At 33.8% G+C, this 24,183-nt stretch overlaps 1 protein-coding gene and 1 pseudogene across 5 annotated transcripts in view; one reads left to right on the plus strand and one right to left on the minus strand.

Moving 5' to 3' along the window:
* LOC149541169 (uncharacterized) overlaps positions 1 to 10,091 on the minus strand; it is a 129,298-nt gene extending 119,207 nt beyond the window's left edge. For 2 of the 5 annotated variants that reach the window (XM_089802176.1, XM_089802173.1), the window contains exon 1: positions 9,694 to 10,091. The gene's annotated coding sequence lies outside the window, so the exon portion shown is untranslated. Of the gene's footprint in view, positions 1 to 9,561; positions 9,589 to 9,693 lie in introns of those variants that run through there. The other 3 variants (XM_089802175.1, XM_089802172.1, XM_089802174.1) reach the window with 3 other exon arrangements.
* Positions 10,092 to 22,959: 12,868 nt separating this feature from the next.
* On the plus strand, positions 22,960 to 23,678 carry LOC149541171 (serine/threonine-protein kinase Nek4-like; annotated as a pseudogene).
* The last annotated feature ends 505 nt before the right edge of the window (positions 23,679 to 24,183 follow it).

Consider the following 24,183-nt stretch of genomic DNA (forward strand, 5'->3'; position numbering starts at 1 on the left):
AAAGAGCCCGGTTGGTTGATGAGAGAGGATTGAGCATAGTTGAATCTTGGTATGTCGCATTGACTACCAGATTCAGAACACTTGAAGAAATTCATGATGAGATTGCACAACACGGCCCAAGCGTCGACACTTCCATTTCGACCATGATGAGCGACGTTGGGGTGGCGCTTGATTTTGAGGGTATTAGAGAGGAGGATGTCAGTGAGACAGGATTTGGATCGAGATTGGATGAGTTAGGAAAGGCTGTCGTCAAAAGGAAACATCTGAACACCGTTTCCTCACTCAATGCTTTTATTGGGTTTGCAAAGGAATATGCGAAGGATCACGAAAGGATACTACAAGCAGCAAACAGCGTGGCAAAGTCAGCAGAACTCCGAGCGAGGCACACACCTTGTCCTCCTATGGAAGAAGTTAACGAAAGGCTAGCTAAGTTCATTGCCTTAGCTAAAAGAACAAAAGAAAAAGGAAGAATTATATTAGAAGATCATCTTATGTAAGCCCCAAGTGGCAACTTTCTCTTTCTTCTAGAATAGGACAAGTGTTTGTTTCTGATTGGCCACCATTTTGGTGCCTTCTCATTGGTTGCCACTTTTGCACTTTTTTCATTGGTCCATTGATGAGGTGGCATCTTCTCATTGGCCGATGGGGTGGCAACCCTAATTAGGGTTTTGGATCCAATCTGGATCGTCGATCTTGTTTTGATCTCTACCGTCCATTGTATTTTGGACCTCTATATAAGGCCATTGGCTCTCATTTGTAAAGGGGGGGGTTGGAGAAATTGTTGCGAAAATAATACCAAAGTGCTCTCTTTTTCATTGCATGTTGACTAAAAACATTGGGTGTTATTGCATGTTTTCTACTTCCACATAGTTAAATTTTCTTTTCAAGTTGAAGCAATTTCATTTCAAGTTGTTAGAGTAAGAGTAAAATAAAATGGATAGTTGCATGGTAGCTTTGGTAGATGTTTGATAGGGGTCAACACTAGGCCACTAGCATCCTAGCGGCTGGTTGGGAGGCTTTGTGTGGTGATCTAGTTTACTTTCCTTTGAAGCGTTGCATCTATGGAGGTAGGGCCGCTGGTTAGCCTTCATTAGATTCGATCCCCGTCCATCTGCTAACCTTCCATTCTTAGGAGTAGGAGTAGTTGAGCAGCTAAATTTCATGCTTAGAAGAGGTTAGTTAGAGAAGTAAACCAAAACATCGGAATTCTCAACTTCCATCGCCATTCACCCTACATTGCCATCATCGCGCCATCAACATCATCTAGCATTCACACCGAACCACCATCTCCATTTTCTCACCAAGATCCAAATTTTTCTCAAACAAGAAAACGTAAGGCCGCCTATGTGATTACCAGCAAATCACATTGATAAAACTGAGCGAGTATCCAACGGTGTAGGGAACATTGGAGTTATACTCATGTCCCATGAGAGATAACTTTTCAAGAGAGGAATTGTGTATTTGATATTCTGTATGAAGCATCCAATTACTAATATGTTATGTAGTGACACAAAACTCGCATCAACAGATCCTAATTCCCAATTAACCCCTTCTTAAGAATAGACTATGATCAGAGCCTCTGGGGTTGTGCTTCCCAGGTTTCTAGTTGTCTTGTACAATTTAGAACAGCTGTCCAACTAAGTACAATCTCCTCACTATACTCTCTCTCCATTTAAAACCTTATGGATAATCAATCTCGATCTATCCATCCTTCCTAGGAGAGGGCTTTATCTCATCCTAGGCCTTATAGATACCCACTGTAGGTGTATCCATCCTTACATATACCTTATTCCCTACCTTGCTTCCTATTGGCACTCACTGTTGAATGTCCTATTGAAGTCCTTCAGAGACATTTAGATCTCTGCCTTAATTCCCAAGGAATTTATAGTGAATTCTACTATCCACTTGTGCCTATTAGAACAACTGCCTGAAATATTGCTTTGCTACAACAAAGCTCTTCTTAATTGTCTCCTGAAAATCTTGATTCAGGATATCTGATATCTCTGTATTTGTATCTATTCTATGCTCAATATATGTTATATTTGTCACTGAACTTCAGTTTGATATACCAGACTAAGAGGATTAGTGTTGTCTGTATAATCTATTACCTTCCACTCTAATTTCTTTTGTTACTGTCAGTTATGGTCCGAATGATTCTATTGTTCAATGTTGGGAAGAGTGCTACAGATGCTATGTGATTCTGTTACTGACCAGGACCTTTGGTCTTTATTTGTATGCTGTCATTGACTGATGTTTTTATTATTTTTGCATATATTGTCTCCACGACGTTCTCAATTCGACCCGACCTTTCGTCTTTCCTTATGTTATTAATAACCGTGTTGACTGGAATTGGTATCTCTTACTCTTGTTGCTGACTAGGAGATTGTTTGTAATATATGGCTTGAATGATTTGTCTTTTTGTCTGCTTGATATGCCTTTATAAGTCGAAGATGTTTTAATAATATAAAATGATGATTTTGTGTTGATGAATAGGACACTGATTTCTTATAGTTTTCCTATCTGATATGCTTGTAAAGTTGATTATTGAATTGTCTTTGTTTCTCGTATTTTCCTATACACAGAAATGCTTTGTATATATTTTAATCTTTGTTGAATGTTGATTGTGCTTTTCACCTATCTCTCCTCCAATTTTCCTTCATGTGTTTTTCTTATCAACCCTAGTTATTTATATAGGCGTGCGCATGAAATAGGAGGTCACAAACCTCCTTGAGTCACAACCTTTAGTTTATGCATCATTTATTATAATAGTTTATTTTAATTTCATTTTATGATTAGTCTAGTTTGCATTTGATTCCTTAGTGTTATAAAGTGGAATTATAATAATGAATAAATATATTTAGTTTCTATGTAAATATAGAGATAAATATTTTAATTAATAAATATTGTAGATGTATATAAATAAATATTTTAATAATAGAGCAAGTTTGATTTACCACTTTGGGATTGTGACTCATGTATTAAACTAATTAGTTTATAAATATAGCAGTGATTAAAATTTGCAACAAAAGAATAGAGAAATATCAAATTTAAAAATACGAGAGTTAATCACTATCATTTAAGGGTCATTACAGTTAGTAAGTTACAATCATATGACTTTGACATTTTCTATATCAAGGGGGCACAAAACATTTTTTGTTGATGCTTTTATCCCACGGACCACATTTGAGCTCTATGGTTGAGATTTCAGAAGATTCAAGACATCTAATTTCAGTAGAGTATGCCAAAGACACTTGGGCTTCAAGTATAGTTGAGGGTTCAATACAGGATAGCGGGTGAGGATTCAATACAAGATAACATGTACACAATTGTAAATGATCTTATCATTTACAGGGGCAGGATTTTCTTGACCCTAGGATTGAAGATGAAGAGCAGAGTGTTGAGGGCCTTTCAACATATGCTCATGGCAAGACATCCCAGATATTTTAAAACTTATAAGTAGGTACAGTAGTGTTTCACTTGGAAAGGTCTTAAGTCAGATGTTCTTCAGAATGTCAGAGAATGCCCTGTTTGCCAGCTGAAAAAATGGGAACATACTTATCATGCAGGATTACTCCAGCCCCTTTCAATTCTTGAAGAAAGTGGGAATGTTGTCCATGGATTTCATTACAAGTTAGTTGAAAGCCTAGGGTAGAGGGTACATATATGTGGCGGTTGATTGGCTCACCAAGTATGGCCATTTCTTTCTGATTACCACTACGCATTCAGCTGCATATGTTGCAAAATTGTTTTTCCGAAAGGTATTCAGGTTACATGGCTTACCTCGAAGTATTGTTAGCATCAAGGATAGTCGAATCATGAGTCACTTCTAGCAGGAATTATTTAGACCTTGTGGAATCGAGCTTACTCCAAGCACTAGTTACCATGCATAGACAAATGGTCAAATGGAGATTGTAAACAAATGGGTGGAAGGATACCTTAGGAATTATATAGCCAAATAACAAAGGGCTTGGATAAAATAGATTTATCTCTGTGGATATTGTTATAACATGTAATGTCCCCATTTTAGCAAAATCCTGAAGTTTGGTTTTGTCATCTCATCATCGCAACCCTCGTGAGTTGACGTTTGGTTTTGAGGGTCCTTGTTGGCGGATTTTCTATTTTTGGACTTCCTATTTTTAGTAAGTCACTTTTGGCCGGTTACTATTTTTAGTAGAAAAGTTCTGGCCAGGGTGCTTGTTTGGCAATTTTGCTCTCAGTCTCCAAGTGGATTATTCAGTGAAGCCATATTTATTTCATTTTTAATAAGATTTAATGAATATTTAATGCACTTTAATTATTATTGTACTTCATATTATAAAGTGATTGGACTTTATATTATAAAGTTATTTATAAGCGAAAGGTGTGATGGTGAAGCTAATTGGCACAAAAAGCATTATAAATATGACTTCATGTGAGAGAATTGTTCACCTTGAATATTATAAAATTTCTTGTGCACTTGGCTGAGGGTTTCTTCTGAATTCTGAAAGTTCTGTGACATTGTCATTGGCAATTGTGCTGAAGTATTCAATTGCCCATTTTCCCTACTGTTTAATCTGTGTCTAAGGGAAATTCATTGCTGGTAGTATTCTGCGGATTTGTGAAGAGAAATCATTGAAATATTCTTGACAAATAGCTGGTGTTGAAGTAGTTTGAAATTGAGACATTACTAGACACTGATTTATCACTGGAAGGCAGTGTTTTGATTCTTGTTTGCACAATGGGCAATCTCTGAGCCAAATTGTGACTATAGAAGCTGGGTGGCAAGTGGGGTCTGGCCCTGCAAGCACCAATTTGGGGGAAATTGTGCCAGTTAGAAGCCAGCGGCTGAATTCTGGGCAAGCCCCCACCTATCCTAAGGCCTGCAATTTCCTTTTTTTCACCTGGGGCTGTTTGTGAGGACCCATGATTTGCTACAGCAGGTCTGAAGTTCTGAACTCATCATTAGGGGGTCGTCTTCCATGCTAAAGGGTCTGGACTCATTGAGGGCCTGCAATTTATTATCTCAGAGGCAATTTTGATGTGTATTGGTGGCTACAGGCTAACGATAAGGTCTGCAAATTTAAAGAATCATTGGAGCAATTCCTCTATGCATGGTGAATTGCATCCAGGTTCATGTTTGTCAATGTTTTTGTATGCAATTAAGCAATCAGTAATATCTATTTTAATTTGCTGTGGTGAGGCTTGTATTTATTTTTCATTATTTTCCTCGAAGCATTATTCCTATATTCAAAAAAATTCCAAAAAACCATATATATTCAAAAAAACCCAAAAAATCAGAAAATTCCAAAATGCAAAAAATATTTTCCCATCAGCATTTCAGTTTGTGATTAGCCAGGGCCTTTACATAACACTACTCACCATACGTCAATTCAGATGACACCATTCATGGTATTGTATAGATATGAGATGCCTAGCTTTCTTAATTTACTACCGAGTGAAGTAGAGTGTCTAGTGTTGGGAATCTTTTGCAGGAGAACCAGGACATTATGAGAGCCCTCAAGGAGTTTATTTTGAAGGCACGGAACCAACAGAAATAGTATGCATATCAAAAGAGAGTTGAGAGATTTTTTAAGGTGGGGGATATGGTATATTTGATGCTACAACCTTATTGTCAGTCCACTCAGTAAGAGTCTTGCAGAGAAACTCAAGCCACATTACAATGGTCCTTACAAGGATGTCAGGCAAGTAGGTGAGGTGGTGTATGAGTTAAAATTGTCGGTAGGCAACATAGTTCATAATGTCTTTCATGTATCGCACCTCAAGAAGGTGTTAGTGTTAGGGCATCATGTTGTTCATTCTGCAATTCTACCAACCTTGGATGATGAGGGGAATTTGATTTTAGTACTTGAGGCCATCTGGGATATCAAGGACAGACAGTTACCTGAGGCAGATCATCAGGGAACATATGATTAAGCAGAAGGATTTGCTAGCAGAGGATGTCACTTGGGAGAGAGTACATCTTGCAACACCTAGAGTTGAGATTGCTTGAGGACAAAAAAATCAGGGAGGGCAGACTGCGATGTAAGGCAATCACATGTGCAGTGGATGCAGAGATTAATCCCCTGGTTAAAACGGAATTGGTAAATAATGAATATTAGAGAAGTTATTAATGCTTCATTGGCCTAAATGATAATTATTTAATAAAAGCTGATAAAATAACTTAATGTTATAACTTGAGGGTCAATTAATTATTAAAAGGGAGCTGCTTGAGGAATTAATTATGAATGCCAACCTTGATAAAATATTAAATGTTGTCCTTAAGTCTTAATGAATTAACATTTAAAATGTTATTAATGTCTATTATGGGAAATCGGGCCCTAAAGAATTATAAATACTTCCTCAAGGAAATCATATTCATCCTTTTTGGCATTTGACAAACTCATTTCATGAGCATTGGAGAACAAGGACAGGGGTTTCTGCAATTCCAGAGCTTTCTGGCAATTGGAGAGAGTAGCTTCTGCATTGTATCAGCTTTCTAAGGTTGTGAGATATCAGTTCAAAATTGCTTATCAATGGGCTTCATTCAGAGGTAAATGTTGTGCAAATTGGGAGAGGATTTCAGAGAGGATATAATCAAAAGCCTTAGTGGGATTGAAAGTCTGCTAATCATCAGCACCATTCTGGGCTGTTTGACATGCTTTTGCAGCCATTAATTGCAGCAAGTTAAGCGCTAAGGACAGGAGGGATGAATTCATGCAAGGAGGGCATAATAAATTGCAGTAAAATTCCAGAGGTCTGTGAGATCATAAGGGAGACATCGGTGTCAATATTGGAGAAGTTATTTTCAGATTAGAAGAGTATTGGGTCATTAAAAGGATGCTTTTTACCAGCAGAAGCATAGAAATTATAAGTACTTCATTTATGGGTATGCATGTATGCATAACAGCTTAGACATTTCATGAATAAAGAAGATATATAATTTCTAGAGTTTTTCTCACTGTAAATATTCATTTTCTGTATTCCATGATTTCCTTCCATTGCTTTTTAAAAACACAGAAAAAAGCCAAAACAAAACTTCACTATTTGCATCCAAAAAATTGAATATCACAGACAATGAACTACTACAGGTCTTCACATCTCGGTTTAGGTAGTTTCTATTTCTGACTTCTATTAATGTTTGTTTCTTCATTGTTGAATACATAATTACCACTACATGACCCCATCCTAAACTCAATAGTGACATACCAAGGACACCATTCCTAACTCAACAGTGACAATACAAAGGAGCCCATCCATTGTTGTCAAGGGCATGAAAAGATCCATTCTTTCAACCCTTAACCCAACCTGTGAGCCCAAACCCTGTCCAATTTGCAAATACTAATTAGAATTCAAATATTGAAAACTTGGTGTCTTTGGTAGACCATTGCCCATTTTTATTCTTGCTGGATTGACAATTCAGTCCTATAATACTTAAATGTTTTATGAATAATTCTTGAATCAATTTCTGCAATTATATGTCACTTAATGACTAGCAGTTTTAAATATAAAATTTTGAATATATCTGTTAAATTGCTTGCGAGTTTATCTCTTCCATTCATTTTAGTTGATCATCTGAATTGATTTTTGAATGATCAACACTTGAAAGATTTGGTGGTTGATGCTTGAATAATTGATGTCTATACAATTTGATTGATTCCTTGTTTCCCAATTGATGTTTGATAAATGATTGTATGATTTCCTCTGATTTAATTATTTTAAGTACTGGTGAGTGATGATTTTACAGATTGATTCTTGAACAGATTTTGTATTATGTATATAGTTAAATGCATTGATATTTGAAGATGAATTCCTGATCAATATCCTGATTGATGTTCAATTGTTTCTTGATTGAATTTCTGTCTGATTGATTCAGATTTCTTGGATGAGTAATGGCTTCCCTTTATATCCATTTATTGAAGGAATCAGCACCCTTGACAAGTCATGAGTCAACTAGTTGTTTTTTATATGAAGTTCTGAATATACATATTGGATTGCTTGTGCGTTGATCTCTTCCATTCTTCCTAGTCAATTAATTCCTGAGTTTGAAAGGTTTGAAGGGTGATGCTTAAAAAGTTGGTTTTTGAATAATTAATTGCTAAATTACTTGTTTCCTTGATCCAAGATGAAATGATGATTGGTACAGATGATCATTTGCTTGATCTTTGACTGTTTGTGTGTTTCCTCGAGGGAATGATGATTGATTGAATGATGCTTCTTCAATTTATCTCCACTTCAACTTTACTGGTGAAAGTGTCACCAACTTTCACATGAATAGAGTCACCACCATTCATAAGAGTTTGCCATCTCACTTAATTGCTGCCTTTGAGAATAAGCTGTTATTTCTAAATTGTTTGATGTTTTGTTTCCCAATTAATTGTTGACTGGGGTTGTGGTTTTCCTTTTCAAATGAAATGATCTACCTTTCATATCTCATGTGTGAGGGAGTCACAACTCTTCATTTCGTGCTTTTTGACAATTCATTGAATTTTATTTTTATTTTTATATTTTAGTTTATTATTATCACTTATTATTAAGTCCCATGTCAAAAGGGGGGCATTAAAACATTTAGAGAAAGATCCTAATTTCCAAGTCATTAAGCTTGCTTAAAGGCCTGAAAATGCAGTTTTGTCTAATATGCCGATCAAATATATAAATATAGACCTCTTGAACTTTATAAAACTTCAGGCTTTGGACCAACATGGACTTCAGTTACCATAGGCAGACTGATCTGTTTTTCATCAAAATTTACAATTTGGATTCATTAATAGTTGTGCTTCTTCCAGACCCATATGGTTCCACAAGCTCTGAGAGCTGTGAATGCAATTCAAGCTAAGGTTTTGAATCTTGATATTAACTTATGTATTCAAGATAAGAATATTAACCCCTTTATATCTATGTTCCTAAATTATCTTATCAACTTGAATTTTAAATACTACATACGTGTTGGGTATTAATTACCATATCCAGGTTGGATTGGATTGAAACCTACAATTTCAATTCATTTACAGTTGTATTTCACTCGTGTAATATTTACAAATCCAGCCGGAAGTCAAATTCCTTATCAATGTAAAGCAAGTTAATGGAGAATGACAACCATAACAACAGCCCATGTTCATGGTCCACTGGACTAGCGCCTCTGCTAACCATACAATTGTGAGGAAAAGGGCATCCAATACCAAGATAAGAATAATGCCTGACAAAAGCTATATACGCAATATAGCAAGTGATATAATTAAAAACCCACTTAAGAGTAGATTTCTCGCCCTTTGACACAGTCCAATTGAATTGGCAAGCTTAACGGAGGAGTGCTATAATTTCAACAACGCCCATTTGAATTAGTGAACAAAATAGAGGATTAACTCTACTCATGATAACACGCATTCATACCGGAAAAATAAATACGGGAGTCACACATTTTAATAACCACCCATTTTAATTACAAAACAAAACAGAGATTACCCCAACTTTCACAGCACCCATTTCAATAAAAGAGAAACAAAATAGAGGATTTTCTCCAATCAAACAAGACCCGTGAGAATTTAAAAAACAAAACAGAAGAATTCAAACTAATTTAACAGTCACCCGTTCGATTTAGAGACAAAACAGACGATTTACTGCATCATCAACACCGCCCGCATAAACTAAAAGACAAATTGCGTACAAGAACTTGCCAAAATCTTATTTAACATCTAAAGAGGCAATAAACCCAAATACCTGCAGCTGAAAAGTAAACAGGGTCTTGGAAATTGAAAGGACAGTCACAGAAACTCCATGGCTGCAACAGTCGGGATTTTAACTTTGAATTGAAACGTTTAGTATGTTTAAATAGGAGCGCAAGACATTTTCAGATGATAATTGAGACAGGTAGCAGTTGAGATCAGTCCAATTTCTATGCATTGAATAATTCTTGTGTTATTAGAGTGATTTGCCACCAAAGCGGTGAGAGCTGGAGGACAACGTGAGCCAAAAGTTATATACTAAACTTGGAACTTGTGCTTTGATATGATGCTCGAAACCCCACCTGCTCAGGTGTCTAGGGTTAGATACCGTACTGAAGCAACGGCTATCTCAATGTGTATTTGACTCTAATATTAAAAAGACTGAAATTAAATATCCTCAAAAATGAAAATGAAAATGAAATGATTTTTACTAACATCCATGAGACAAAAGGTCTATGGGACCAAAAAAGGGGGTCCACTAAATATTCTCAGATTTTTCAGGTTGTCCCTTTTTTGGTTGAAGCTACATTTCAAAAAGCTTTTTTATATTGTTCACTTATATCGTGTACCTGAATTGGCCCTAAATGTCTTCGTATGTCGTACATTCCTTTATATAGTGTCATTTTGTCTCCATTGTGCCTTTGTTACAAAACCTACAAATTCTCTCCTCTCACCTTTCTTTAGGTATCTTCGATCTATTAGTTTCGCATCTCAAGTGATGTGAATTGGACCTCAACTAAGCTATCAAGATTCTTGTTACCTCTGATGTCTGCTCCTAGGTACTCTTTGTCACCGTGCTCACAGGTGTGGTTAAATTTGTTGACATAGTAGGTCTTTTTCTACCTACCTGATTTGTCCACATAGTAGTCCTAACTTTTTCTAATACCCACTTTTTTATCTCTGTGTTGGTTTCCAAGCACTCTTGATGCTCAATGTTCCACTTGTTGAGTCATTTATTATTTTGCTTCCTCCATGTCTTCTTTTGATGGTCTGGCTTCTCCTCAACCACTAACTTAGGCCAATGGTTAGCATCTATTTAATTTCATATAATTAAATTAATAATAATAACAATATTGTAGTTTTGTAACAAAGCAATAGTCATCCTATGCAATGTTTGGTCAACTAAGATCCTCGTTTCTAAAAGATCAATAGTATGATTTTAGATACAATTGATTTTTTATTTATAATTTTATGACAAATGATTTCAAAAAAATTCATAAGTATGATTTCAAAATATTTTTATTTATTAAATTTATTAAATTATTATTTTATTATTTTTCATAATAGCTATTAAAGTATTTAATAATAATAAATGGTACTTGTCATTGTAGTTAATTATAATTTAAATAGTGATTTAAGTTAGTGAAGAGTTATTTTAAACATCTTGAAATTTAAGAAAATGAAATTTTAAAATATTTTAAACAACAACGGAAGGAATGAGTTTTGTTAGGGTTTTCTAAGTAGGTCTTGTCTTGTTGCAAAAATATTGTATGTATGTCTCTGTTATACCACATTTACTATGGGAGTCCTTAGAGTATTTAATGGCTCCAGCTAGCTTTAGCCCAATAATTGATATTGTTGTTGGAGTTGCTACACTGGAAGCTCATGGCATCACCATTGAACAAACATCCCCAAAAGTTTGTGCCGAAAATTTTTCACGAGGTATGTCCTCATCTAATTTTGTGCTTCATGTTCAAGATTTTGACTATGCCAATGATTGGCTTGAGAAATTCACTTTGATAGATTATTTTGTGGGTCAGATCCCTCCTTAAAGCATGTTGCAGGAATGGGTTGGCAAGACTTGGATCCCTCATGGCATTCACCTTAATGGCATTCAAAGCCTAACCAAGGGCTTTTTTGTTTCATTTTCCACCCCTCACATGTTGAGGCTATTCTCAATAATGGACAATGGTTTGTTCGCTTGTCCTTAATAATTTTCCAGTGTTGGTCTCAAAACTTTACCGTCTCAGACTAAAAAAGGTGAGGGTCCATGTGTGGATTGAGTTCCCTAGTCTTCCTTTGTCATGCAAACCATTGCATAGTCTTTGGTAGTTTATCTTGAAATTGACCATGTTTTTAACTTTCGCCCTCAAAGAAGAGTTTGTGTTGAGGTTGACCTTTCACATGACCTCAAAGAAACAGTTGATATTCAAGTGGGTAATAACACTGTCACCTAGAAAGTGTTCTATTTGAATCTTCCCAACAGTTTTTACCAATTCTACTCTATAGAGCATAAGTGTTAAAGTTTTAGGTGACTTTACAACACCTCTAGTATCAAATGAAAGACCAAGATAACTTCCACAAGAGATTGGCAAGACAATGCATTGAGATGCAAGAATGTTATTATTGATTATCGACTTCCTTGATATCCAATTGATTAATTTAAAATGTACATAATGGGCCTCTTTATATAAGAAGGGTGATAAGAGACAAAGATAAGGAGTAGATAAGCTATCACCTACACAAGGTGGAATCACATGTCCACCAAAGGTGGATCATCCTCCATTATGCAATAAAGCATGTGTGATGTTGAAGACGATAATGTACTAAGTGCACTAAAGGTGGATTGAGATAACAACTATGACCACCTATAGTGGAATTCTGTAATGTCCCTAGTTGAGACCTTTCAGAATTTACTCTAAATTTTCAATTAGGACTTAATTTTATAAAATTACTCTATTTTCCCTTCTGCCTAGTTGATTGATAATAAATATAGATCTTGTAACTCCCATAATTAGATCCTTATAAAGTTTCTATCATTTCTTCCTATATCTATATCTATGTGTATTCCACTCCTTAAAAATATAAATAAAAGCTTTAGTATTTCATAACCACGTCATTATTCCTCCACTCATAGCTTATTTAATTGAATGGTTCCCTCATTTCATATTTGTTGGAGGATTATATGTCTTTATTTTCTTTTCCCTTCTGTTCTAAGTCCATTATTTCCTTATCCATCCATGTTATTGATAGTCCATGTTTATAATGTTCTTATTTCTTCTTCTCCAAGAAGTGTAGATTCTATTGTGACATTCCTCATTTAATGATTTCCTTCTTGGTCTCTCATGGTCATGTGTACTGCTGATGACTTCAATATTGATGATCATCTATTTATAAATATCCGATTGGTACTGACTGATAATGATCATACTATGAATTTGGAACAGCCTCTGTATATAAGACTTCTGATGCAACAAATAGGAAGGATTTAGATCACTTACAGCCTCCTCAAAACCTTGTACAAAAATACTAATTATATGAAGTAATATGGTTCTTTGTATGAGACCAGGCATGTTTTCCTTCAAGCTATCGGATGCAATGGGTACCAATGATGATCTTATACTTAAGAAGATAAGTTGTTTGATGATGAATATTGAATTCATAATTATGTTTGTAGATTTGGATATGTCATCTGACTTTTTGGAGCTTATATAGAGGGTAACGATAAGAAGATTGTTAAATATGTCATGTTCGAAGACTATATTTTTAAATCATAAATTTATTCTCTACTTTCAGATGGTAGAATCTCCAATCTGGTTCATACTTTCCTCTTACATCGTTATTGTCTAACACAACTATTGTAACATTGATAGTTGGTATCAATGGTCTACAGAAAATCAATGTACAATATCATGAAGCATCATAAAATATGTCAAGTAATCCATCCCACTATTAATGGATTGTGTCGGTGAAAGACTTAGTTGTTATTACATCTGGCTCTCCCTAATATTCTCGTGTGATGAGAGGTGAAGAAATATGTTTGTGATTCTAAACTGATATTGAAATTTTATATCCAGCTCCTCATGGCTGTGGGTAAACACGTGTGTTGCAGTTAAATATCTACTTGGTACTATTCCTTAACAGTAATGAAATACTAAATATTGTGTGCTCTATCCTTCGTTCTTCATTCCAATCCCTTATGTAGACCGGGAATGTAGATTATAAGGTGGATAATGGATGTTTTAGTCGCCTATCTCCTCCACATGGCATGACTTAGATTTCCATTGTCTTTGACTTGCTCGAGTTGACACTGCTTACCCCTGTTCCTCGTGTATTAGTCCCTAATCTCTGCTTAGTCACCCGAGTGTATTTTTTTTCCCTTCGTTAATACTATCACTCTCTTAATATATGCATGAAAGAGAATAGTCGCGACTACTGATCTTAATTCAATGTATTCATATTTTTATATTGGTTCATTATCATATTGAAAAGATTTATATATAAATCTTATATATGCTTATATTTCAATCATAATAAATATATATGTATGATATAAGTCATTTATATTATTTAATCAAATATGATAATTGATATATTTATAATATATTTCAATAGTATAATTTTATTTATTCATTTATAAGATATTATATTATAATATTAATATAATATATTATGTTTGATTGTGATAATATTGATTTAATATATTATATTATAATTTATATTTGTCTATTAATATATATATATATATATATATATATGTATATATATGTATATGTATTATATATGTATATATACATATATGTATATGTAGATATGTGTATATATACATATATGTAGATATATGTATATATACATGTGTGTGTGTCCATATATATATATATATATATATATATATATATATATATATATGTTTTTTCAAGATTATTAATTATATTCTAGAATTGGGGAACATTACAAATTCTCCTATACTGTGTGCTTAATTGAGGTACAAACTTGTAAGTGTCTCAATGACAAACTACTATGCAATGCATTATCCTAAGTAAGCTTAAGCAAGTGTAATTAGTGAATATTTAATCACACCAACACCCCCCCTTAAGTGAAACTTAGGAGAATGCACTTAAACTTGCAATGCAAGATGGTTCCCAGGTACTAGGCCATTTTAGGTACCCATGTACAATATGTAATGCAATAGATGAAATACAATCTCTCATAAAGTGGAGAAAGAGAGAAAATCTCATGGGAAAAACCCTCCTCAAAAAAGAGAGATGAAAACACACAATGCATGGATGGATGGAGTACTCAAGACACCCCAAGGACTACATACATCATATATATACAAAGAATTATCCCCCCATAGGAAGGAAATAAGGAGACATAATCCCCATAATGAAGAAGCTCTAATGTAGATGAAGAGTACTTACAAACAAAAGATAATCCAATGTCTACAAGAAACATGTCTCCTCTTAAGAAAAAATAAATACATCAAATGGTGAAGAAGCCACTCCATGAAAAAATTGGAGGAAGAAAGTCTCCATGTATGCATCTCTAGAGACTCAATAGGTGTCTCCAAGCTCAAAGATTTCATCACACCATCCAACTAACCTATGAGATGTGACAAACCAAGTGAAGTTGAAGAGTTGGGAAATCCAACCTCCAAAGAAGGTGAAGAAGAATCTCTAAGAGAAACCCCCTCAAATGTAGTAAACAAATCTGCATTATGAGACTCATTTGAAAGAGCATGTAACACATCGCCAAGGAACCCAAAAGAAATTAATATAGAGGAAGTAATAACTCACATACATACAACCATCCAAAACAAATTACATTTGTTAAGGGTACCATGATTTTGAATCATAGGTATAAGTTTATTAATATTAAATCTAACACATAACCAAAATCCACATCATAGATAAGCCACAAGTACGAATCTAATTAAATGATATACAATTACATACTTGATGTCACTTGGCATAATCAAAATGCATAATCATCCACTGTACAAGTCACAGGGTAATAAAAGATCAAAGAATATGCATCTACATCAACTCATAAGATCTCTAATAATCAAGTACAATATAACATAATACAACCATCCATCAGAAACAAAAGATCAAAATGAAAGGAATAACTGCACAAGTACATCCACCTATTAGATCTCAATGATATAAGAAACACTACCACCTGACCTTGTCGAACCTAAATGGCCCACTCCCATCGCCCTGAGGAGATAGTCTCAAGTCCCAAATGGATAACAATCCCAAAAAGTCAAAACCAATATCTAGATCAAGGAAAACCTGATAGCAATCTATCTCAAAGGTGCCAAGACACAAGTAACATCTAAACCCAAAGGCATCAAAGACATGTAGAAAATCTACTTTGTAAGTGGTCAAGTGTCATCACATGAGCCAACTCTAAGGTTACCTTGGCAGCCTCTCTAGACTTTGGCCCCCTAGTGTCTCTATGCGGCATAAGGATCCTTTCATACAAACAAGGCATACTAACAAGGCAAGGTCACAACAAAGCATCCTCTCTACTCCCATACTAGCTTGTACTAGCACTCAAGCCGTTGGTGAGGAAAAACATTGACTCTTATTAATTCATTTTACTCTTATTTAATGAAATGTTATTACTTATTAAAATAACTTATAATGAGTTACCCAGGCAACCTCTTTAGGGCTCCAGTCTCCATTGCAAACAACTTCCCAATGTACACATAGATTACCTACCCTAAGCTCATAAAAAGAACAACTCATAAAACCACAATTTTCACCTCAGTCCTTTACAAGCAACTGGAAAGTACCTATAGATAAAACATAGTATTCACCTCAGTCATTTACAAGCAACTGGAAAGCACCTAAAGACCAATCACAATAATCACCTCAATACTATACAAGCAACTGGAAAGCACTAAAGGATAACCGATTGAAAACTCAAAGTTTACAACAAGAAAGTCACAATAATCACCTCAGTTGTATACAAGGAATTGGAAAACACTAACAAACATCTAATCAAAACTCATCATAGAAATACATGAATACATCACCATAGTTGGCTATAAAAGATCATGACCAAACAATAACCATAACATAATCATAGAACAAAACCCCCAAGCCTTTGGTAAACATCTTGACTCGTCAACGTACTAAGTCAAAACCCAAAACCAACCCATTAATCATACATCACATCAAGTGTATAACAATTGTAGCTTCAATAATTCATTAGGTTTTGAAAACATAAAAGTTCACTTTTCCCAATTGGGTCTTATGTTTTTTTTCATTTTCTAGGTTTATGTTAGCTAAGGTTTTTGAGTCCATGAGTATTCCAAAATTCCTTAGTATTTTGAAACCATTTTCATACTAAGCTTGAACTGTCAAGCAAAACCTGAGTTTATTAAAGTGATCAATTTACCCCAATTAACAATTATCAATTTTACTTTTCAAATATATTTTAATAATAAAATCTTCAATTTAAATATTATTAGAATTCAACAAAAATCATTAAATTACTAAAAATAATAATTATTTATTTATTAATTAAATAATTTATATTAACTTATTAATAAAAAATTATTAATCTATTAATAAAATAAAAATTAATAATAATATTGATAACATTTAATATTTAATAATAATAATATTTAATAATTATTAATATTTAATATATATAACATATATTAAAATTAACATATAATTAAAATATTAATAAAATTTAATAAAAACTAAAAATAAAAATAAACAAAACTTACCTTTTTACCCATGTGGCCTGCATCAAGCAGGCTGCCATCAGCCATTAGGACTGCTTAGGCAGTCACACTCTGCCATTGGTAGTCGCAATCTGCTTGAGCAGTCATGCACTCTAAATGTAGCTGTAGGAGGGAGAAGTAAGGAAGGGGATGAGGGGGTGGGGGGTGGTGGCCTATGCTCACCCAATACTTTTTGTTTAAAACAAAATTAAACATAAAACCCCAATCCGAATTCCAAGAAAAACGTACAAGTATCATATTTTTCTTTTAAAATATTATTATTACCACAGTAATATATTATTATTATGGTATTAATATATTTATATGTTTTTTAAATTTAATTTAATAACAAATCTGGTAGGAAAGTAATTGCAATATTATCAATTTTGTATTTAATTTGATATTCATTTTTCAAAACCCATCCTAAATCCATAGTTTTTCCAAAACAATCTAATTACGAAAACAAGGTTCTCAAACAAGAGTTTCAAATAATTCATTCATTCACACACGTTTTCAAGAAAGGAGAACAATAAATTTTAACATTAGGATTTTAACCTGAATAAATTTTGAAAATGGGTCTATACAAACACAAAGAAGACATAGAAACTTCAAAGAGTAATTTACTATGCAAAGCCCAACAAGATCTTACCCTGATCTGATGCTAAACAATCAGATACTTAGAGTTTACAAGAAAATTCCCGTCCTTTCGAAAACCCTCTTTGTTGGAAATTGGCTCCTCCAAACCTATGTATGGAGAAATGAGCTATGATTTCTTAATAAAGAGCCTTCTCCCTTTAGGGTTTCGGTTTTGCAATCTCGTGAACCCTTTTCTTTATTATTTAATTTTATTTTAATTTCATGTGCAAAATTTTTAAATTTTAATTAAAATAATCTTTATTAAATTTATTCTTTCTCTTTTTTATTAAATCACAAGACATCTTTAATAATATATTTATTAATTTATATAATAATGTTATTTAGAGTTTATTTTTAAAATGACACTCCCAAATACATTAATATTAAATTAAATAAATATAATTACACCAAAATTAGAACTTTAATTAAATCTTTTAAATTTAATTCTTTTTTAAAATTAATTTCTCAATTAATTAAATATAGTTTAAAATTTATTTTTTCTTAATTTTTTTTTGCTAAATTAGATCATTTAATAATTTTTTAATTTGATTTAATTATAAATAGAAATCACAATAGACCCACAAAACTTAAAAAGAAAACCCATCTGAAAGGCAAAGTTCTAAATCAAACTCAAGGGTCAAAATTATGAATTCATATCACTTGGCAAATTCGGAAGGATAAATAACTCAGATACTTATTCTACTTTCTAAGACAACTGGCTTAGGGTTAGGATTTGGACTCAAGAATTATCTCCCCTATTTTACCATTGCAATACTGTGATAGGGCATGCTCATCCTAACAATTCAGGGAAGTCGACGCCCGGTACTTGCAATTTGCATAAAATTTGAGCATGTACATATACATATAATCTACACTAAACAAGCAATGATGGGGAGTAATGCATCATGTAGATCCCGACATGCAGGTGACTACGACTCCCTCCCTCAACCACCTCAGAAACGTCAATCATAAAGTAAAGCATACAAGTACACCATACACATACAAGTATGGGGTAAGTGACCAGAGAAATTGTACATAAATCATCCATCTAACTATTGTCATGAAATAACTGAAAATCACTATAGGAACGTATGAAGCATCATCGTCATTGAAAGGATAAACAAAAATACATGAAATAACTAAGTATTAAGTAGCCCATCAATTATACATAAATTGAGTATAAAACATCATCCAATCAAATCTGATAACCCAATACCACTAATCATAAAACATAACTATAAAACTAGTCTAAAAGAATTCAACAATCCAAGAATTCATCCCACACCACAAGATCTTAAGCACAAAGATCATCTTGTTGAATAGTAGAACTCATGTCTAAAGAAGCGAGAGGTGGAGGAGTAGGAAGTTCAACACTTGTCCCAAGAAGAAAATGATTCAAGTGTCCAATGTTCTCCTCGCACAAATAATTCACCCTTGATAAATGGGTAGGTAAATCATGAATATCACTATCATTATCAACAAAATGTACAAAAGAATGCAAGTGTGATGTATGATTAGCAACTCCCATAGCTATGACATCTCTAGTCTCCATGTCCCTAATGTAGACATAATCAGGAGTTAACTCAACAATCTTACCTTGTGCCCCATGAATAATTTGGTAAATGGAAATGAGATTAGTGGTCAAGGATGGCACACAAAGAACATCAATAATTATCCCCTCTCCCATAGGAATAGAACCTTTCCCAAAATCCTTCATGTATGTATTTGTTGTCAATCGGGATTGCACCTATAGCCAGATGCAAAATCTAGCCATCCTGTTGAAACATGGAAACTCTCTTGGGTGGTGGGTTTTCCTAAAACGAGAGATGAATCTTCAAAAGCTAGGTTGGTTCCTAAATAGTGATCACCTAATCCTAAATTATACATGAGATAAGGGGTGAGAAGTGAATGAAAAATAATGAATACTAACCTAAATGAGGTGACACACCGACGGTTTTGAATGTAACTTTAATAAAATTAACACGAATTACGAAAGACATAATTGATTCACACTACTCAGACAAACATGCAACCACAAAAGTGTTTCTATGCAAGGACCGAGATCTTCTACTTTGAAAGGAAAACTAGGGTTTTACCAATTTTATGCAAAACGAACAATGATCACAAGCAAAGACATGTAATCACACATATCAAGATTCAAATATGCAATAAGGGATATAACTTAAATGAAGGCGAACACAACATTAAAGTAAAAAATTCACAATATTGCACGAGAATCAATGAGAAGGAACCGTTGAATCTCTATAACCAATGCTGAAAAATCTCTACTACAAATTTTGCTCTTAAAATCAACTCAAAATCTGCATGCGCAAAAATTTGAATCTGAAAGAAGATCCCTCATAATGAGGTGAATGTGCAATATATACAACTCATAACCCTAATTTGGATTCCAAGATCATGCCTAGAAAACATCTGTCAAAAATGATGGAAACTATGAAGAAGTCTTTGGAAACTGCCATCAACCACCTGCTCAACTAATAGATAACTGGAAAATTGCCTCTAGATCTTCAAAATCATGCATAAAACCTTAACTCAAATCCCTTACGTAACCCAAAAATATAGCATGTAAAATTTCTCATAATTATGCAAAATATGCATAAAACAGGCTCTCATCATGAACTGCATGCAAAATTGGCCTTAACTGCTCCATAAATCACTAAAAATATCACTGAAGTGCTCCACCGCTGCATGAGAAAATCAACCTATCCTTACCTTCCAAAAATAGCTCCATACTCAACTCTATAACTGCATGTAATGTTCAGTTATCTCAAACAGTCCATATTTGCTAAAATAGAACTCATCTTTGCATGAAAGAGTTAACTGAATGTCTCTTTGGAGTTCAAAAATATCCACTGAAAGCTCTCCTTGCATTTAGCATTTAAAATTGTTAAGTCCTCTTAATTCTCTTTATTTAATTAATAAAATCAAAGGTTTTTTTTTTTTACAACCATTTGATATATTAATTTTATAATCATAACTTATTTTTCTTAGATTTATTAATAATAATGTGTTTATCAATATATTTATCAATTTTAAACACATTATTATTAATAAGTATAAGAAGGGAAATATATAAAATTTATTTTATAAGTATTATATGTATTAAACAATTAATAATATAAAACTCATTATATATATATATATATATATATATATATATATATATATATATATATATATATATATATATATATATATATATATATATATATATATATATATATATATATATATATATATATATATATAAGGCTTATAAAAGTATATTTATTTATTTTAGTTTTGTATGCATTAAATGAATTATGATATTGGCATTATAAAGTTTAATGCATATGAAACTTAAATTAAATGAATAATGGAGTTTTCAAATAATAAAAATGTTCAACTCCTATGATGGACTAAAAGTCATATCAAATGGAGTTTATATGGGTTATGAAAGGAAAAAGAATGCAAACTTTGCTATGTTTTGGTTCATTTTGGTGATTCACGCTAAGAAGAGAATGAGGGTTTTCAAACCCTAGCCGTGGCCATGAGTTGCTCCTGCAATTTTTGCCTGCCATTGGACATTTTTCTGCTACTTTATGGCAGTTTGTAAAGTCGCCATCTATTGTATGAGTGTTTTTTTCGTTGTTGCACGCCATTTTTTTGTATGGACGGCTGTTGGTCTGCACACCATATTTATGTTGGACATTTTCTTGGTGGGTGTTGGCCATTTTTGCAGTCTTTATGTTAGCTCGTGCTTCTTCCATGGCTGAATCTTGGTGATGCAAGGGTTTCATTCTATGTATATGGTTGTTATACTTCTTGGGTGCCAATTTTTTTGCTATGTAATGACCACTTTTTCTTACCTTGCAAAGGATATTCGTGGGTTTGGACTCCATATCATGCTGCTATGAGTTTCATCTACTGGGTTGTTGGTACCCAATATGGACATGATATTTAAACTTCAAGTGTGGAGTCTTGAACTACTTCGAACTGGGGTTCAAAGCAGTTCAAAGTAGTTCAGTGGTTTGATATTGGTTCATAATGCAGGTTCAAATTTAGTCAGCTCAACAGTTCCCAGAAAGTGGAAATGTAGTTTGGGGCTTCAAGTATTCAGGATTTCATGGTAGATACTCAAGATTACAGGTTATCAAAGGCAATAAAGATGAACATTTAAAGTCCATAACAAGAACCCAATAGGTGTGGTGAAAAGGTTTTCATTAGATAACTTGTTTCAATTAATGAAAGCCCTGGTAAACACGAGTATTAAAGACCCCCAAATTGCATAAAGAAGGCATAATTGTCGATGAGTTTGCACAAGTTTGTAAAATTGAGGTGCTAAAGCCGAATCCATATTGGTCAAGATTGAAGCCACCTATTACAAAAATGTCTTGAGATGAGCTTTCTTTCGAACCCAATCCCATTTGAAATACACACACAATATTTTCCAAGAGCATAAATCTATTTAAGTCACGCATTTGGATAGGTTTTATCCTTTCTTGGTGGTGATACCCGTGTACATCATATTAAGTCATTGCTTGAATTGTGGTCTTCTATTAGAGAGTTGACAAATGGAAGGCAGTATGATGGTGAATCGAGCAGAAGCAATGGGAAGGAAATGTCACCAAAGCAAACAAAATGTTACTAGATCGCCTTAATTAGAGGTTTCAAAATGACATCGATAACATCTTGATGAAACCGTTTAAATCAAGGGAAGTGTATAATGATGCCCAAGAATCTCAACTCATTGGAATGATGGGACATTGCAAAAAAAGGCTTGGCCTATTTTTTCTATTGGTATGAGGCTCAACGGATATGACAAAGCATCTACAGACAAATGTGTAAAGTCACATGAGTATTGAGATCAAATTCTATTTCCAAACTCAATAAAGAAACATGAACATAATGCTAAAGATGATAATGCTCATGGGTATCCCTATATCTGTAAAACATTGAGTTAATGAATTTTGATGAAGAGACCGCAACACATGCATATGATCTTGCTGCTCTCAAGTATTGGAGTTTGGAAACAACATCAAGCTTGAGCACATATGCCAAAGGGCTAGAGGAAATATAAAGCATCTCAAAGGAGGAATCCATGCATGTAATTGGACTGAGCTCTTTGGTTTTATTTATGTGAACTCACAGCTATGACATGTCCTAAAGTAGATTCGCCTAGCTCATCAAACCAATAGATGTAGACATTCTGCTCATCAAGAGATGGCTTTAATATCACGCATTAGACATCCACATATTGTTGTGGATTATAAAGAGGCCTAGGTGGAGAAGAAGTGTCATGTCTACATTGTAACAGGATATTGTAAAGGTGGAGACATGGCAAAATTGATTAAGAAAGCAAATGAGACACTATTTCATGAAGACAGGTTGTGTAGATGGTTCAAACAAATCATGTTCTTCATAAGGATCTTAAGTGTTCAAACATGTTTCTAACAAAGGAGAAGAATGTTCGTCTTGGTGATTTCAGCCTTGCAAAATTGCTCAAAGCAGATGATCTTACTTCCTTGGGTGTTGGCACGCCAAATTACATGTGTTCCGAACTACTTGCAGATATTCCTTATGATTTCAAATCAGATATTTGGTCATTAGGTTGTTGTGTGTTTGAGATGACTGCTCATTGACCTGTATTCAGAGCATTTGATATTGCAGGACTTATAAGCAAGATAAATCATTCAGCTATTGGTCCATTTCCTAGCATGTATTCCTCTCCCTTGAAATGCCTAATCAAATGCATGTTGTAAAAGAACCTAGAGCATTGGCCAACTATTGCTGAACTTTTGAGTAATCCATTTCTGTTACCATATATCTATCAGTGTCACACACAAACTAATTTCATGGTTTATGCTTCATCATCTAGATAGATCAATAAAGTGCATGACATTCAGGAAATGGAAGAAAGTCAGAATGGTAGCCATTTAAGTGCTAATAGGGATAGCTTCAATTCTGTTGGGAAAGGCAACCCAAGTGTGGTCTGTAAATATATAGAGGAAGTCATGTGAACTATTTGACCGAGGGCTCGATAGTAAAAAGTATCTCACAAAATAAACTGAGTAAATTGTCAATAGGTTGGTGCTGACGCCTAACTCATCTCATGATTTTGATTTGGGACCACATGGTTAGTATCAATATAAATTGCAGCTTATGTGAATGTTGGAAGCAATGGGACAAATCAAGTTTGAAGGATAAGTGATTTGTTATGTGTCAACTGAAGCAAAGTAACAAAATCTCGATTTATTAAACTTACCATGTGTCTCAAATCTATATATATAACAAGCCTTAATAAAAGAGATGGAAGTGATGGAATTTTAAAAACCCAAGCCATTAAAGGGGAAGTCATAAGGTTTTTCAAGATTTAGTTAGGGAAAC

This window comes from Cupressus sempervirens, chromosome 9 (genome assembly GCF_028749045.1).
Source record: "Cupressus sempervirens isolate cs-2001-9-10 chromosome 9, ASM2874904v1, whole genome shotgun sequence".
NCBI lineage: Eukaryota > Viridiplantae > Streptophyta > Pinopsida > Cupressales > Cupressaceae > Cupressus > Cupressus sempervirens.